The 18,985-nt window shown below is 40.5% G+C and overlaps 2 long non-coding RNA genes across 4 annotated transcripts in view; one reads left to right on the forward strand and one right to left on the reverse strand.

Annotated features, from left to right (window-relative positions):
- LOC131828986 (uncharacterized) overlaps positions 1-5,246 on the forward strand; it is a 23,629-nt gene extending 18,383 nt beyond the window's left edge. Inside the window, exons 3-4 of one of the 2 annotated variants that reach the window (XR_009352647.1) lie at positions 3,737-3,941; positions 5,157-5,246. This is a non-coding gene — a long non-coding RNA (uncharacterized LOC131828986). Of the gene's footprint in view, positions 1-3,736; positions 3,946-5,156 lie in introns of those variants that run through there. The other variant, XR_009352646.1, reaches the window with a different exon arrangement.
- Positions 1,906-12,721, reverse strand: LOC131828987 (uncharacterized). 2 transcript variants are annotated; one of them, XR_009352649.1, is made up of 4 exons: positions 11,171-12,721; positions 10,968-11,080; positions 5,093-6,325; positions 1,906-3,819 (listed from the first exon to the last, which is right to left on the reverse strand). It is a non-coding gene; the product is annotated as an uncharacterized LOC131828987 (long non-coding RNA). The 2 variants fall into 2 exon arrangements; XR_009352648.1 differs by having other exon boundaries at positions 10,968-12,720.
- Positions 12,722-18,985: the final 6,264 nt, after the last annotated feature.

Below are 18,985 nucleotides of genomic sequence, written 5' to 3' on the forward strand. Positions count from 1 at the left end.
TCACTCCTTTTGTGAAACACTGGTCCCGGACAAGCAGGCAGAAATAAACCCAGGAACGTTTGGGGTCTTTACCAGCTTCCCAGCCCCACCTTCTCGATTCTCCGCGCCTGCATTGCCCTCCCCAGTAATGGGCTTGGACGATCGGGAGAAGAAAAATGAGGCTGTGATCATTGTTGATCGAATAAAATCGAATAATTCTCTGTGGACGGTTTGTTATTTTTCTCCTCTGGCTTTTCCCAGCCTCCCTCGTAATGCAGGAGGGAGGGGTTTGTTAGCTGTCTCCCTCCCGCCTGCGGATCCATGATCCAGATTTTGGCTTCCCTGTAAGGTGCCGTGTGTCAGTTCTGTGAAGGTAGACACAAGTACTCTGTGCCCCTCTGCCTGTTGTGGTTCGTGCTCCACATGTACAGACTGAATTAATTCCTCAAGATCCAGCCCCATTTCTTTCCTAACCAACCCCAGGTTCACTTGTGCCTGATACTATGTACATACGTATATATATATATATATGTACTCATACATGCATACAGATATGTTTATCCACATGTGTTCACAGACTTTCTTTGGATAATTCAATATACCAAGCATCCAAAGTAAGTAACCTTATCCCTATTTTATAGATGAGAAAACTGAGCATCAGAGATGTCTCAGTAATCAGGTTACTAGTCTGAGGTAACCTAGTAACCTAGTAACCTAAGTAATCATCTTTTTACTATGCCGCCCTGTCTCTTACCACTCCCAGAGGACGGAAGTCTTCTTCACTTCCCCAAACCAGCAGCAGAATCACATAGTCCTTCCAAGGTTATATTCATTTTAATATCCATATTCCTTTGAGATTATTTCTGTTTCTGTTCTTTACCTCGTGGGATGCTGTGCTTGGGAAAACCTGCCTGCGATGGGCGCCAGCACCCTTGGCAGCCTTTTCCATATAGAACGTTTTGGCTTGGATTTCTCTCAATTCTTACACTTTAGTAAAGCTTCCCAAGCCCCACCGAAGGTTTTGTTGTCTGTACGCACGTCTCCTCTGTCTTCCTGGCTACCCCTCTCTTAGGACGGACCATCTCTTTACTAATATATTTCATGTGAGTATCAGCTGGCTAGCTTCCCCTCTTTGCTTTTTTAATTATCCAAGTAATACAACTTCACTGTAGAAAGGATAGAAATTTCATATAAGTAAAAGGAAAATGTTTAATAATTAGAAATATCACCCCCCAGATGGGTCTGAGGGAGGACACGAGTTGTGATGAGCACTGGGTGCGGTAGGTAAGTGATGAACCACTCAATTCTACTCCTGAAACCAGCACTGCACTGTATGTTAACTAACTAGAATTTAAATAAAAATAATTTTAAAAACTGGAATGCCCCCCAAAAAAGAAATCCCACCACCCAGAGAAAATACTTTTCCTACTGCTGTCTCCATCTTGCATTATTTTTACCCAGAAAAATATATTTGTATACATGCATGCAGAATTTTAAAAATAAAATTATATTATGCACATGAGATATTTTTAACTAAAGATTTGTCATTTAGTGTTCCAGGAACTTTAAAAAAAGAAGACTTTTTTTTTATAAAGAATAAAATTTGTTACATATTTTTAAGTATTATTTATATTACTCAATTTATCTATAATCACAGATACTTTTGTCTGTCTGATTAGGTAAAAACTCAAAGGAATTATGCTAAGGTTTCTTTCCACTGTTGTTTTGATTCTTCTGTTCGCAGATTACAAGTAGAGTTTGTAGTATATATTTTGTTGTCCAGTGCATATAATTTTATTATAGTAATTTTACTGAAGCTTGTGTATGTCAGCAAAAAGACTGCAATCCTTCCTCCCATTGTTGATTTTTACACGAGTATATAACTTTTTATGTTAAAACTGGCATATATGTATTGAGTACCTACTGTGCACAGACCCCTGCCCACCCAAAGCTCATGTTCCCATCACAAGTAGGACTCTGCTCGGCAAAGTGTAAGTAAGTAATTCCGTAAGCCTGAATTCAAGAAAGTCACCGAGCTGTTTCCAGGTGCTGTCAATTTTGTCATGAATTCATGCACGGGCGTATCTGGACCTTTCTTGAGTTCAGAAGCAGCCTTGCTCCCTTTCCTCTCTCCCTGTTAGGACCGCCATTGATCCACGTTGCACCTTTCTTTTTTGTCTACCCGTTGCAGGTCCGGGATGTTCCTTCCAGTTCTCTGTTCTCCTTGTCCTTTTCCTCTGTGTTCTCAGAGCGCCTTACACTCGCCTTTCACTGAACTGACCTTATTCTCTGCAGCGGCGACATTGCTCCTTGTTGCTTCCAATGCTGTTGCAGTTTCTGCCACGGTCCTACCATCCCCTTGCATTTCCCTTTCTCTCCCATTTTGTTGTCTTACCATAACATCTTTTAGCTCTTCTGTAAGAATTCATGATTTCTCCCAGTGCCCTGAGAGCATTAAGCGAATGCTCCCTGGGATTTCCCTCTTTCCTGAAATGCTTTCATCCCCTGGTTTCAAAAGCTATGGCGATCCTCTAATTCTCTCTGCGGCAGAATTTTTTAATCTATCTCATTTCTGTCTTGTTCTATTGATGTTTGCTTATTTTTTAAGTCATTCACTTAATTGAAAAATATATTAGTAGAAGATCTCCACATGTCAGGCACCAGAAGGAAAATGGTGAAAGGGAAAAAAAAATCCTAGGAGTGGCTTCCAGTCCCATTCCCTGCTGTGAATGAGACTATAAACAAGCAAGAAACCAAATATCCAGTATGAACTGGGGCAAGCTATCAAAGAAAAAGAAGGGTGTCCTTCAAGAGAGAATACCAAAGGGGGAGGAGTCTGCCTTTCACTGGGTGATGCGCTAGACCTCCTGGGAAGTGACAGTTAAGATGAGACTTGGAAGATGAAAATGAGCAATCCAGATAAAGAAAGGATAGGTGTGAAATAGGCAGGTATGAAGCACAGCAGGTGCAAATGCCCTGAGGCTGGGAACGCTCTTGCTCTTCTCTGTCCTAATCACTCTACAGAATCTAAAGTGAAAGAGATGGACAAAACCAGGTCACTCCCAGGCTTGGATGTCCTGGGAGATGCTATAAGAAGTTACTAAGATGTTCAAGGAAAGGAGTGCATGGTCTGACTGAGACTTTAGATCTACCGTGGCTGCTCCTGGGAAGCACAAGGTGGAAAACAAGTCTGTTAGGATGCAAAGTCAGTGATCCGAATGAGAAGTCACAGTAGTTCAGATATTGGCAAAAGGATTCAAGATGTATTTTTGGAATTGGAATTTTGGATTAAGTGAACTGGATCAAATGTGGCATAGAGGGTTTCATTAAATAAGAGGAAGAAATTGCTAGGCTTTAGGTTCAAGCAATGGAGTGGATAATGCCACGCTCTCAGCAGAGAAACAGGTTTAAGGGTGAGAATCAGGAGTCGGGTTTGGGACACAATTGTGATGCCATTTGAAAAATAGACAAGCTTGGGACTTTGAAGGGAAATCTTGGATAGAAATATCAATTTGGGAGTCCTCGGGTTACGGAAGGTGTCCCACATCACGTGAATGGATGAGGGCACCATGGGTAAAAGCACAGAAAGAGAGATGAGTAGATCCAGCTGGAGAGCTGACTTGTGTTCTCAAAACCATTCCAAAAGAAGTCTACAGAAGACTGGAAAGAACTGAGGCCAGAGTCTGCCCCCGGGTCCCACTGCACTGGGCTAATTTGTCTTTGTTGGTTGACTTCCATATTTCATTCTCTGTTGTAGGAAGGCAATTCTCCACATCAGTTTGCTGTTGGCTTGGTAACCACTCTTGATACATCCGCTCACATGAAACAGCCCTCCATCCTCTAGAGAAGAAAGTAGACGTTAATACCACTCTGTTTGGGAAAGTCCTTATCTGCCTCCATGTGAAACCCTGAGTTACTGAGAAGATGGATCAGAGAAAATCCCCAATTTGCTTTTCATTACCGTAAGCCATGTGTCATGTTCTTATTTTAGCCACATATCCCATCCTCATTCTCAACTTTGATCACTTTAACTTAGGGGGTGCTGATAGGGCTTTAGGATTTCCTTCTCTCTCTGTCACTTCCATCTGGTCCCACTGCTCTGTACTTAATAGAAATTCTTTGAATTTTGAAATTCTTTGAAATGTGGTTGGCATCATTCCCTGGTTTCAAAACAAATTAGTTGGGGGTATTTTGTTTTTATTTCTCTAATGTCTCTTGGCCGTTTCCAATTCTGAGAAGAGCTTCAGAAATGTATACATAAGTTACCATCTTTGCCAAAAGTTCTGTGGCAGCTGGCATGATTTCTTGATTCCCCTACATGTCCTTAATTCATATCTAAATATTCTCAGAAAACGTGTTAAAAATAGACCTTTTCAAATTCACAACACAACAAGGACTTGTGTTGTAATGTATACTAGATCACACCACCTGGTCCCCTGTTCATTCAATAACATATTGTTAACAAGAGAGTTTAAGATTCTAATGCAAACGAAAAGTGGTATATCCAAACAATGGAATAGTATTCAGCCACAGAAAGGGGTGAGATATCACATGGATGAAACTTGCAAACGTCACACTAAGTGAAAGAAGCCAGTCACACACACACACACACACACACACACACACACACACAAAACGTATTACATGGTTTCGTTAATATGAAATGTCCGCTGTACAAATCTATTGAGACCCAGAGTAGATAAGCAGTTACCAGGAGATTTGTGTTGCATTTGCTTGAATTTCAGTATACCTCTAATACTCTTACATGCTTTTTCCAAGATTCTCCAGCATCTGTGTCACCTACCTCCTGATAACTTTTTGCCTGCACTCCAAAAACACTGGTTCCACTCCTCCTGGAGACCTGAGGCCTCACTGAGGACTCGACGTTTCTGTTTCAGTCTGGACTGGTTTTCCTCTAGGCCTGCTCTGTCGTTCTATTTTTAGGACTTCCTTTTGCTGTTCTCCCTCCCCTTGCCCAGATCCCATGTCTTCCTCTTTCTTGGTTTACTTCCGCATTTTCCCAGGACACGTTCTCCCATACCTTGCCAGGAAAGGTTGCATAGGTGATAAAAATTCGGAATCCCTAAATATCTGAACATCTGTCTATTCTTACCTTTGACTTGATTGATGATTGCGTGAGGTCCGGAGTAGTTCTAAATCGGTGTATTATTCTACAGGTGATTCTTGAACGTGCCTTTGTAACTCAATTAATATGGTAAGTACTAGAAATAGAAATGTGAGTGAGTGAGATATGAGGAAGTCAAAACAAGGGTAGATTCTTCTTTTTTAACTTGATTTTTAAAAAGAGAGAAAAGGGGGATGGGGAATGGGCAAAATGGGTGAAGGGAGGTGGGAGACACAGCTTCTAGTCATGGAATGAGTAAGTCATGGGAATATGAGGCAGAGCATAGGGAATATAGCCACTGATATTGTAATAGCATTCTGTGGTGACAGATGGTAGTGACACGTGTGGTGAGCATAGCATCAGTATAGAGACGTCAAATCACTATGTTGTGTACTTGAAAGTAACGTCACAGTGTGTCAACTCTACGTCAACAAAAAATAGATTTAAAGAAATAAAAAAAAATACAAAATAAAGAGAGTGCTATGTAAGTAGAATGCAAGATAAAGGTTTTCTTTTTCTCCTTTTACTAAAAAAAAAAAAAAAAAAAAGAGCGGGAAGAATAGGATATCTAATAGGCTCTAAGAAATGACCCAAAGGAGATTAAAATGTCAAAAATGAGATGAAAAAGAGATAATTCAAGAAGACATGACCTAGGTCCCAAGAAAGGGAGGACAAGGAGCGCAGTAAAAAAGCTGGCCTTACACAAGAGGAAGAGGGTTTTTCCTTTTGCATCACAGGGAAGCAGATTGAAAGAGGGAGAGTGTGGGTTGTTGATAGAAGGGCAGGAAGTTGAGAGTCTTTATTTATTTAGGAAAAGGCCGGGGTAGGGCTGAGGGAGAACGGGGGAAGTGGGAGGGACAGAAAGCGCAGGCAGAGAAGGTTTGTGGAGCAGGAGAGAGCCGGACCCAGGAGGAGGCCGGGTTTGCCAGGGAGCTCTGGATGAGGAGAAGCCCCTCTGCTCATGGCCCAGCCCTCAGTGGCAGACTCCTGCGGGTCAGGGCGGACACACACTTCCCCCTACTCATACTGCGAGGACTCAGATCACCGGGAGGCCTGAACTGAGAGTGACCCGGAAGCTTCTTCAAAATATGGTGGCACACGCAGCTCTCCTGCTTCAGACTGAAGAGCCGGAGGCTCTGCGAGGGGGAGGCAGGTCACAGGGCTGGTGAACGGTGACACCAAGAATCAGCCCGGTGGCCTGAGCCGGTCCAAAGCCTGAACCTTAAGCAAAAACGCACACAAATTTCGTATGCTCATTACTTCATTCAGTCAGTGCACGCTGAACAGTCTGCTGCTTGAATTAAGAAGGGGAGAGAAAGTCCCCTGTGTCCCATAGCAGCCGTCCCTTTGGGGCCTGACCCTCGCCTACTGCGGACAAATCATGGGAGGAGAGCTCGTGGGGCTCTAGCATTCCTCAAAGTGCAGACTGAGAACACAACAGAGACCAAACGGAGTCTTCCGGGAGGCCCTCTGGTCAAAACTGGGACCCACGCTCTGTCTGCAAACCTCAGAAAGAACAGTTAAAAGTAAAGTTAGGTTCTTCTTCAAGTTACTATTCTTTGGTTGGAAACTGTTAGCTCGGACAGCACTGTCCAATTTCTAATCTAAGCCATATCTGTAATTTTAAGTTCTCTAGGAACCATATATTTTTTTAAAATATAGATGAAATTAATAATATTTTCATATAAACCCATGTATCTAAAACTTATCTTTTTAACCAGTAATTCCTATTAAAAAAAAACTACCGATGAGATATTTTACATTCTATTTTTCATACTAAGTCTTCAAAATCTGGTGTGTCACTTACACTTAGAGCACATCTCAGTTTGGACTTGTCCTAATTCAAGTGCTCAATAGCCACAATGTGACTAGTGGCTTTAGTAAAGGGCAGCACAGAGCTAGGACAGCAAACTGTCTTCTCCAAAGTCCCTCTTGGTGATGCTCTGTAAACTGAGAGACCACAACTCCATTCCTTCCAGGGACCTTAACCTCTCATGTTACAGACACGGAACACCGGTCAAGACTTGACATCACTTGCCCAAGGGCGTCCACTGAGTTGGCAGAAACCAGGATGAGCACATTTTCAAATATTCTAACTCCTCATGCTATGATGTTCCCGTAAGGCCATGCTACTTCCTCTCATTAGGTGGCGTTCACAGATTTTATACTGGATAATACCCTCGGTATTTTCCTTTCTCAAGGCCAATTCTTTTCTCTGTGCCCCTCCCGTCTGCTATTTCCCTACCATGGTATTTTGCATATGGCGGGTACTCTATAAACGGTGTCTAATCAAATGAGCTTGGTTCAGTTTGTACAAGCAGTAGCCATACAAATTATCCTTCAACTATCTCTTCGTAGTTATTCAAATACTGCAGGGTATACGTATGCCACGTGAAGCACTTGTCAGGTGATTGTGCAGGAAAACAAAACTTAAGATGACCTCCCATGAGTTATTCTGTAGGGTTCTGAAGCTACCTGCTATGGGATATCATATAGTCTTTTTCTGGGAATCAGAGTTGGCCAGAATACATCCCCTGGGAGAGTGAAGGCAATCTTTTCTCATTCCTGCATGTCTGAACTCTCTCCCACTTCTCCTAATTTATCACAGATTACGGCTAGTGATTTTGAGACCATTTTCATGTTTCTTCAGCACCCTGGAAATTAATTTGTTAGGACCTTTAGATGAATGTTCTCTTCTTTACTTCTCTCCAATCAAAGATCTTCACCAGTGACCCTCAAAGCGTGGCCGATGGCCCCAGTGGGATATTGAGACCCTTTAAGGAGAATGACGAACGGTATTTGCCGTCAGGGATAAAATTCAAGCTTTTAAGTAAACATTACTATTTTAAGAAACTTATATCTGCCACTTTGAACTTGACAGCTTCCCAGTATTTAAAGACTTTTCTAATGAGCTCAGGGTGGTGTTAGCAAATGTGTTTTTTTTTTTTTTTTATGTTTACAGTGAAGTGTGTCAATATTTGGAATACTACACAAATCAGTGAGCCAATATTTTCTAAATAATCCATTCATAATGTTACAGAATTATACATGAGTAAAAGACCATTCAGAGAATAAGATAGGAGTGCCTGGGTCGCTCAGGCAGTTAAGCATCTGCCTTCAGCTCAGGTCATGACCTCAGGGTCCTGGGATCAAGTCCCACATAAAGTCCTGCTTGGGCTCCCTGCTCTGCAGAGAGCCTGCTTCTTCTTCCCTCTCTGCCTGCCTCTCCCTTCGCTTGTGCTCACTCATGCTTACTCTGTGTCTCTGTCAAAAAAATAAATAAAATCTTAAAAAAAAAAAGAAGAAGAAGAACAAGATATACTAACAGGTTCAAATCAAACAAAAGGTTCAGTACAAAAGGTTCACTGAGGGGTCCCAATCCCACACTGCAGTGAACTTTTCAAAAAGTACAACTTGAGTTTGATAGTATCAAGAATACCTACAATCATCTAAAAAGGCTCTTAAGAAACTTCTCCCTTTCTAACCAAGTATCTGGTACAGAGGCCATATTTTCTTCATGTGCTACAACCAAAACAACATCTCACAACTGATGAAATGCAGAAGCATATATAAAAATCCAGCTGTTTTCTATTAAGCCAAGTATTAATAGATATAGAATTTTTTAAAAAGCCACCCTTAATTGCTAAAGTTTTGTTTTGGAAAGCATAATTATCTTCACTAAAAACATTATTTATGTTAACATGTAATAAGTTTGTTGTTATTTTTAATTAGTAAATATTTCTCAGGTAATAATGTCTCAGATTTAATTTCCAATAGGGTAAAATATCTGTAGGTAAAAATAACCTACACACGCAAAGCTTTTCAAGGTCCTCAATAAATTTTAGGAGTCTGAAAGAATCCTGAGACCAAAACACGTGAAAACCACTGCTTACCCGGCTGTCCTACTCATTTCAACTTGACAACTGTGCCCTTTAAAGAAAAAAAATAATAAAGATTCTCATTTGGTTGTTATAGGAAGTAACTATGTAACACAGTAGCTAGTGGTCTAGGCTCAGGAACCAGATAGAGGGGAACTCAAATCCTGGTTCCACTACTTACCAGTTTTTCTGTGCTGACCAGTTATCGAATGTCAGCCTCCCTTGATTCCTCACACATAAGATGGATATAATTGTGCTTCCTATCTTTTTTTATTTTAAGATTTTATTTATTTATTTGACAGACAGAGATCACAAGTAGGCAGAGAGGCAGGCAGAGAGAGAGGGGGAAGCAGGCTCCCTGCTGAGCAGAGTCTGATGTGGGACTTGATCCTAGGACCCTGGAATCATGACCTGAGCTGAAGGCAGAGTTTAACCCACTGAGCCACCCAGGGGCCCCTGTGCTTCCTATCTTACAGGAATTAAATGGTAGCACTTGTTAAACTCTTAAATCCAGAATTATCACTATTACAAGAATTCACACTGCTTTTTAAAAATAATATGGCACTGTGCTCGCTTCGGCAGCACATATACTAAAAATAATATGGCACTAATGTAATGATGAGAGATATTCTAAAGCCTTGAAATTGTCTTCCTTTATCAGGAAGTTATTTTTCCAAACATAATACCAGTCCCATTTCCTCCAGACTCACCTTAATGATGTCGTGTAACAGATTTCTAAGTATTAGCAGCATTAAACATTGTAATTTTTTTTTTTCTGTTATGAGATTGGAAAGCATGTATTGGGCTTATGAGACAGGTCGATTTTCATGTGACATCTCTGTAATCACATCCACAATTGGGAAAAGGCCCTATTACAAACGCTGATTCAAAGAGTTAACATGAGGGGGCCTGGGTGGCTCAGTTGGTTAAGCAACTGTCTTCAACTCGGGTCATGATCCTAGAGTCCTGGGGTCGAATCCCCACATTGGGCTCCCAGATCCATGGGGAGTCTGCTTCTCCCTCTGACCTTTTACCCTCTCATGCTCTCGCTCACTGTCTCTCTCTCAAATAAGTAAATAAAATATTTTCAAAAATTAAAAATAAATTAAAAATTTTTAAAAAAGCAAAGAGTAAACATGAGCAGGCGAGCAAAGCAATTTATCAGGCACTGACTCTGATGATGAGCTTGGCAATTATCTAGTGATGACTCTCTTAGGTTTCGAAATTGCTTTTGCTGCAGGTACACAACGTAATGGACCCAATTAGGGAACATTCTTCGTCAACGCATGCTTGAGCTCAGACATTGTAAGTTGCAGAACATATGTAACATGTTTTTTTGTTTTTTTTTTTTATTTTTTATTTATTATAAACATATATTTTTATCCCCAGGGGTACAGGTCTGTGAATCGCCAGGTTTACACACTTCACAGCACTCACCAAAGCACATACCCTCCCCAATGCATATGTGACATGTTTTTACGTATTAAGCCTGAAAAAAACACTGTCACAGAAAATTTGCATGATCATCACAGTTGGACCTATGATAATGCTAATTCCTTATTCAACGTAATTGACAAACAGCAGGAATTTCTTCATATGTAACTCAAGGAGCCACATGAATGTACTTAGGTTAATATTTTATCAAGGATCCCTGTAGCTAATTACAGTCCGATACAGTTTACTTTTCAAAGCCTCATCCACCTTAAAGAACTTAGGGTCATCATTAAAATTGGACACTTATTATTTTACTTTCAAGTGTGCTGATTCTTTCCCGTCATTTCCATTTTTCTATTGTCCATCTAGTGGTTTTTATTTCTAATTTCGGATATTGTATCTTTGGCCATAAAATTTCCATGTGGTTCTTTTTATAATTTGGTTCTCTGCTGAGAACTTCTATCTTTCTGTTCAAGTGTGTTTATCTTCACCTCATGGAGCATAATTGTAATAGTTGCTTTTATGTCTGATAATTCCAACATCTGGGTTACCTCGTGGCTGGCATCTCTTGATGGACTTTTCCCTTGGAAATGGGTTACATTATCCTGGTTCTTCCTTCTTAAGCAATTTTGGATACTGGGTTGTATCCTTTGGGTACATTTTTCTGAAAAACATTTTATTTACTGGTTTGTTTGTTTGTTTGTTTAAGCAAGTAACCAACACAGTCAGGCTCAGACCACAAATTCTCTATCACCTTCTGTTGGTGGTGGTTCCCATCTCATTTTCATTTTTTTGTAGACTTTGCTATGGTTCTTTAGGTCTGTCTTGAGCACGCCCGCTCCGGACTGAGCTCAGGACTTGGAGAAGTTCGTATACACAATGAGAGGGTCCCCCATCCCAGCTCTCCCCGTTCGGGATTTTCCTCCTTCCCTTAACCCACACTCTCTGGCCAACAGGAGACACTTTTCCTGGTTTCCTCTGGCTAACAGGTGGATTTCTCCTAGAGTTTCAGCTGCTCGTGTCTCCATGGCTGCACAGCCCTCAAGTGGGATGGACCCCTGCCACAAAGCTGTAAGACAAAAGAAAGAAAAAAATAAAAGCAAATCATCCTCATATAGGATGCTTCTCCGAATCTTAAGCCTCCTTCCCGGTCTGTCTGCTTGTGTTTCCTTCTCAGAGTTCTTAGGTATTTGCTTCTTTGCATTTGGTCCAGTTTTTGACAACCACAGCAGAAATGGCCTCGAGTGGTTCTACTCCACCTTGGTTGGAATCAGAAGTTCCCGCATCTACTTCTCCAAATTTTACATTCCCCTGCTTTCCACGCCACTCACTGTGCTCTAGCCTTTCTCTTCTTATAGTTTCCAAAAGGGCTAAGTTTGTTCCCGCAACAAGCTGTTGTACTCTCTCTTCCTTCTCCTCAACTCTGTTCGCTGCTATAAAAGGTCAGTGACCTTTTCTGAGCTCTACAGCACCATCATTCCAAGTGGACATGCTAAGCACGCGGCATACATCTGACAGGCCACTGGTTGACCAGCTTAATGGAGAACGAATTTCTTTAAACCACAGCGCATCTCTAAGTTCAACCACAAGTAAGGTACAAGTTTATTCAACAAATTTAAGGCCAAACTGGCCCATTTTGCTCTCGTTCTGGGTCTTGCTGTAAAAACATGTGTCAACCCCTCACCATCGTACCTATCAAGAACCTTGGTACGAACACCTGTTAGACATTTCTCTTCTTCATTCATTTTGCAGGACTCAAGGCTTGTAATAAAATGGGCTTTTCTTCTGCCCGCGATAAAGGATATTGGCAGGATTCCATTACTGATTGTTTATGCATTCGTTGTTTGTGTTGTAAACTTGATTATGTGTACGAGGGGGCCTAGTGTAGTGTGGTCAAGAAGCATAGTTCCAGTGGGCTCCAGTTCCGTTCCCTCCTTACTAGTTGTGAGGCCTGGGCAATTCGAATACTCTTTCAGGTTTTGTGCATAAACTGAGGTGAAACCACCCACCTTGAAGGGTAGGTAAAGCCTGGCAAGCATCTGCCGCCGCGGGGCTGGCACAGCGTTTCCCTCGCTGCCCTCCAGTACTAAGGGATAGCAGGAGCTCCCCGAGCCCTCTTGTCTTCCCTTTTCCTTCTCTTCCCACTTCAACTTCCTGCCTTTCTGATCTGTGTTTTGGTCTCCAGGTAGGTGACTTATCACAGGACTCCTATGAGTTTCAAATCTGTATCTTCAGGTTTTCTGAGGTAGAACTGTGTAGAAACTTCCTTGGGAAAGATTCGAGCAGCCCAAGGTTTTCAAGTACTTGTATAAAAAAAATTCAAAACCAAATACTCAAAATAACTTTCTTTTTAAAGAAAAAAAAATACTCTCCATAGGAAAGCATTTCTGTTTTTATGTCCATCGGTAGCCAAATGGAACATGATATAGACATTTCCAGTGCCCCAACTTTGGTTAAATGCACAGGCCTGAAAGTAATTCATTAATGCACACATCAAGATGCTACTAACAAATTCATTAATATCCAAGAGTCATTCCTCTATGTCAAAGTCATCCAAGGCTGACATTACTTTCATTACAGTGAACTGTGAGATTTCATGGAGAACTATTTGCCTGAATCAAACTATTTGAAACCCTGAAGTTGGACTCCAGCACTCCAAAATTTAAGGCATCCACCCACCCACCCAATGCACATTTATAAAACTTCCCAGTAGGGCAGTTTAGTGAGAGATGAAAGTAAAAACTGAAAGGCATTTGTCAACATAAGATATCATGTGGACAGCTGTATAGAGTGGGGAGAAAAATCCCGAAGGTGCACGTCAACTGATGCCAGTGAATTACAGGCTAATATAGGAAGCCACACAGGAACATTTTCAGAATTTCGCTGCGGTGAACAGTTGACAATCTGCAACACTAGAGCCTTGTTCCATTGCAAACAAAACCTCTGACTCTTTCAAGAACAGATGAGAAACCACATGCAACAAGAGACATAAATTATATTTAATTAAAAGAATGAAAAAAAAAATAAATCCTTGTTAAACACTTCGTTTAAAAATACACAGCTTTATTTTATAACTTGGTAATGCTCAAAGATGGCAGCCGACTTCACTCATTCATGTAAAAATATTCTTTAAATGTCAATCAATACATTTCTAAGTTATGTGTTGCCCTGCCGCCGAATTTTTTTCACCAAAATCCTCAAATAACTACCAAAGAAGAGCTGCATGTTTTGTTAGAAACCCCCCATTATATTAAACATGGTGAATTCCAGAGCTGAAGGTGAACCACGCATGAAATACTGTCTCGTTGAGATGCTGTAAGTCACACAAGCACAGATTTCAAAACAATTGACTGATAAATAAGCAGTAGCTTTCCCTTTTGGGCAGGTGTCAAATAAATTCAGACCAAATTGAACACCTGTTTGGGAACTATAAAAACTGAAAAGCTCATCCTTCTCCAACCTCGCAGGATGTGGAAAGGCAATAGTGAAATGAACTATTGCATGGTGTCTCATAGGTTCTGTTTAACCACTTAACACACAATCCCAAAATGCACGTTTAAAATGGTTTTTGAGGAGACTGATCTACAATATTCAGCTTGTCTATGCTAAATAAACGTTAACTATCTTACTTACTCACTTATCACCCTGATGCTAACAGGATCTACACATCATGAGGAATCCGGGGTCTTGGACAGGGCTCTGCACACGATCTGCACCTACAGCACTAAAGTCACTGATCATTGTCTGATGTGACTCAACGCTTTACAAATACGTGTCGCATATACTAAACTTAAAGGCTATGAGTATGCATAGTACAAACTTCACTTCTTAAAGAATACACATGAATATGCAGAAAAAAAATGATTGCAGAGTCACAGAAAGTATCCACAATGGCCATGTCTCCACATGGTCGAATTATGAGTATTTTATTATTGTTGTTATGGGAAAGGATTCTCAAAAGAGCTAACTGAAGAACCAAAGGGTATTACCACCAATGAAATTATTCGTCCTTTCCTGTTTTCACATTATCTATTTTTAAAGTCACTGGCCAATAGGAATTTGCCAAGAGTGGATAGCAACATTCTAATACACTTGTAAGAAGGAAGCTCCTTGAAGGATGGAGAAAAGAGCAAGATCATGGTTACAAGAGAATAGACTTGCTCCAAAACCAAAACCAAAAAACAAAACAAAAAACCGATAAGCAACTTAGTCATTAGGTTTCCTATGGCTCTACAATTTTACAGAAAAACCGGTCTCTAACATTCCACCTTTAAAAGTTTTAAAATACTGTCCTTATACCTGTTTGGACTGATGCTATCTATCTCCATTCAGAAACTTTTCTCTCTGTGCTCGTTAACAGCACGGCCCATCAAAACCTAGACTTCAGTCATCAAGATGCGTGGCTTGTTATCTGGCAGGAATTAAAGAACAAAAGGAGTTGGACATCAGCAACAAATTCCGGAGATTTAAGGGCTTGATGTTTCATCTGCCTCTGGGAGCCTGCAGATAAACACGGGTGGTTTTTACTTCTCAGTAGAAATGGTGGTGGCATTCACTGAATCCCACGAACGCAAGAGACAGTGTGGACAACACGCAAGAACAATGCTCCTACGTCTCAGACATTGCCAAGATCCTCTTATGAAACCCAGTACTTAAAACTCCAGGATGGTAACCCTCACAATACCAAATGGAAGTGCATACACAACCACACACATTGCATACTTTTTTAGATGATTATACATTATTCACACTTACTGTTTTTTAAAAGCCACACAACAAAATGTAAACCTGAAAGGACATGAAGTCTCACTGTTCCATACACGGTCTGCTTTACTTCTCCCAACATCCCTACAAGCTACACCGTCACCTACTAGATCTTACTGTGCTCCGACAAAAGAGGATACGCCTTAGTCTTTAAACTTTGACTAAGATTAGAAATCACAAGATTAATTCAAGCACACGGAGTCTTTCAGACTACTCAGGACTATCAATATTCAAATGGCACAAGTCATGATGAGTAGATGAGGCTTCCTGTATGTTGATGGCAGTATACAAAGGATGGAAAAGTCACCATGTTTAAATCCGAAGTATCAAATCTATGCGGGGAGATTTTCCTTCAGACATCTGGCTAAGTGGGGGGGAAAAGACAATTTTTCAAGACTCTTAAACTTTTTCAGGACTAGAATGTTATTTCATGTGCCTGAAACAACTTACTAAGTGTTGGCTGTGGCCCTAAAAAAAGGCACGTCTCTTATTAAACATGAGTAGTTGGGACACTCTACCCTCAAGCTGACAAAGGCCCATGTTTTCATAACCGCAGGCTTTGAAGAACACGGGGCGGAGGGGTGGGTGGTGGTGTTACAGAGAACCACATCTGGCTGCCTTTTATTTTAAACCTCAATTCAAATGATTTAAACAATTCAAACGACCAGTACTCTCATTTAATAAAACACCCACACAGTGACAAGAATGAGACTTTAATCAGTTTTAAGTGGAGTTTATAACACTAAGAGATAAAGGGTTGTTAACAAACACAGTAACAAACGGACATCTGATTGGTATGAGGCGTTATCCTGCACACGTCATTATGTGTTTGTGTATCCTCAGTGCATAGCATTTACACACAGAACCACGGCTGCATAGCACGAAAGTATCTGAAGAGGCTGAATCGCAGTAAGGCTGTTTAACAGACTGAAATGTTGAGTATATATATGCTCTAGGAAAACAGACTGAACTGCTGAGCCAGCAGGGTGGAAGGCAGCTCTGCCAGACACTGCGGTTAGAGCCCCCACTTCCGTGCACAGCCCCACCCGTTCCGTCTGCATGCATGACACATGAACAATATGTAAAGGTACACGAGTCACTTTGTGGCGATCACGGCCATCGTTATGAACATATTGCACACATTTTCTAGAACTAAACATGGAACTTGTACCCTACTTTTTATTTTTTAAAGCTGAAACATTTGATGCTGCCGGTAAACTCTACTTAAGTTTATAACCTGTGCCACAGCAAAGAACAGGGATGCTAGGTATCCAACTGCCCTGTAATAATTATGGCAAAAAAAAAAAAAAAAAAGTTTGCGAGGAGCTACAGAGGACTTGGGATGGCACAGGGCCCAACTGTATAAGCTTTCTTAAAAATGATGCCTTCAAGTAACTTCAGACATGTAAGCGGCTGCACATCCAAAAAGTCTAAGTAAGAAAACATTCCAGAAACTCAAAGAGATTACCTACAGAATGCATTTCAGGCTAATTATGAATACTGTCATAAATAAAGTTTTAATTAGGACTCAAAAACCTTACAGTCATAGCAATTCTTGTCAAATTCTATGGGGATGGTACCTGAAATAAAGGAGAGTAGTATGTATTATATATATATATATATAATATATAATGCCATTTTTCCATTTCCAATGACTACACCATAAAATGTAAGCAAGGCTTCTCAAAAACATTGAAACATTCAAAATCAAAACCCTCATTCAGACCTTCACATTCCAAAGGAAAAATAATAACAGTGCAAAAGCCCATTATAATGTCATTATTGATGACCTGGCCCTCCAGGTTACATATTGGAACAACACAAGTTATGTTTTAATATACTGTGCCCAAAACTGTAACAAATAACAGTATTAATAACTATCATCAAAACATGAAGAGTGGATTTTCATTTTAGTCAATTTTCAGCTTTTATGAAAGATAAGATGGCATATAAATTTCAATGCTGAGATCTTAGGAATAGCTGTCTTCTAACTTCACCAATTTAACTTGAGCAGTCAGTCAATTATCTCTATATATCAATGTTTAAATACAAATGTGTAAATCCTAAGAGCTTTGTTAAAAATGTAAAAATTTTTTTTTTTTTTTTATTTTTTATAAACATATATTTTTTATATACATATATTTTTATCCCCAGGTCTGTGAATCACCAGGTTTACACACTTCACAGCACTCACCAAATCACATACCCTCCCCAATGTCCATAATCCCACCCCCTTCTCCCCAACCCCCTCCCCCCGGCAACCCTCAGTTTGTTTTGTGAGATTAAGAGTCACTTATGGTTTGTCTCCCTCCCAATCCCATCTTGTTTCATTTATTCTTCTACCCACTTAAGCCTCCATGTTGCATCACCACTTCCTCATATCAGGGAGATCATATGATAGTTGTCTTTCTCTGCTTGACTTATTTCGCTAAGCATGATACGCTCTAGTTCCATCCATGTTGTTGCAAATGGCAAGATTTCATTTCTTTTGATGGCTGCATAGTATTCCATTGTGTATATATACCACATCTTCTTGATCCATTCATCTGTTGATGGACATCTAGGTTCTTTCCATAGTTTGGCTATTGTGGACATTGCTGCTATAAACATTCGGGTGCATGTGTCCCTTTGGATCACTACATTTGTATCTTTAGGGTAAATACCCAATAGTGCAATTGCTGGGTCATAGGGCAGTTCTATTTTCAACATTTTGAGGAACCTCCATGCTGTTTTCCAGAGTGGCTGCACCAGCTTGCATTCCCACCAACAGTGTAGGAGGGTTCCCCTTTCTCCGCATCCTCGCCAGCATCTGTCATTTCCTGACTTGTTGATTTTAGCCATTCTGACTGGTGTGAGGTGATATCTCATTGTGGTTTTGATTTGTATTTCCCTGATGCCAAGTGATATGGAGCACTTTTTCATGTGTCTGTTGGCCATCTGGATGTCTTCTTTGCAGAAATGTCTGTTCATGTCTTCTGCCCATTTCTTGATTGGATTATTTGTTCTTTGGGTGTTGAGTTTGCTAAGTTCTTTATAGATTCTGGACACTAGTCCTTTATCTGATATGTCGTTTGCAAATATCTTCTCCCATTCTGTCAGTTGTCTTTTGATTTTGTTAACTGTTTCCTTTGCTGTGCAAAAGCTTTTGATCTTGATGAAATCCCAGTAGTTCATTTTTTCCCTTGCTTCCCTTGCCTTTTGCGTTGTTCCTAGGAAGATGTTGCTGCGGCAGAGGTCGAAGAGGTTGCTGCCCGTGTTCTCCTCAAGGATTTTGATGGATTCCTTTCGTACATTGAGGTCCTTCATCCATTTTGAGTCTATTTTCGTGTGTGGTGTAAGGAAATGGTCCAATTTCATTTTTCTGCATGTGGCTGTCCAATTTTCCCAGCACCATTTATTGAAAAGGCTGTCTTTTTTCCATTGGACATTCTTTCCTGCTTTGTCGAAGATTAGTTGACCATAGAGTTGAGGGTCTATTTCTGGGCTCTCTATTCTGTTCCATTGATCTATGTGTCTGTTTTTGTGCCAGTACCATGCTGTCTTGATGATGACAGCTTTGTAATAGAGCTTGAAGTCCGGAATTGTGATGCCACCAACGTTGGCTTTCTTTTTCAATATCCCTTTGGCTATTCGAGGTCTTTTCTGGTTCCATATAAATTTTAGAATTATTTGTTCCATTTCTTTGAAAAAGATGGATGGTACTTTGATAGGAATTGCATTAAATGTGTAGATTGCTTTAGGTAGCATAGACATTTTCACAATATTTATTCTTCCAATCCAGGAGCATGGAACATTTTTCCATTTC

Source organism: Mustela lutreola, chromosome 4 (genome assembly GCF_030435805.1).
Source record: "Mustela lutreola isolate mMusLut2 chromosome 4, mMusLut2.pri, whole genome shotgun sequence".
NCBI lineage: Eukaryota > Metazoa > Chordata > Mammalia > Carnivora > Mustelidae > Mustela > Mustela lutreola.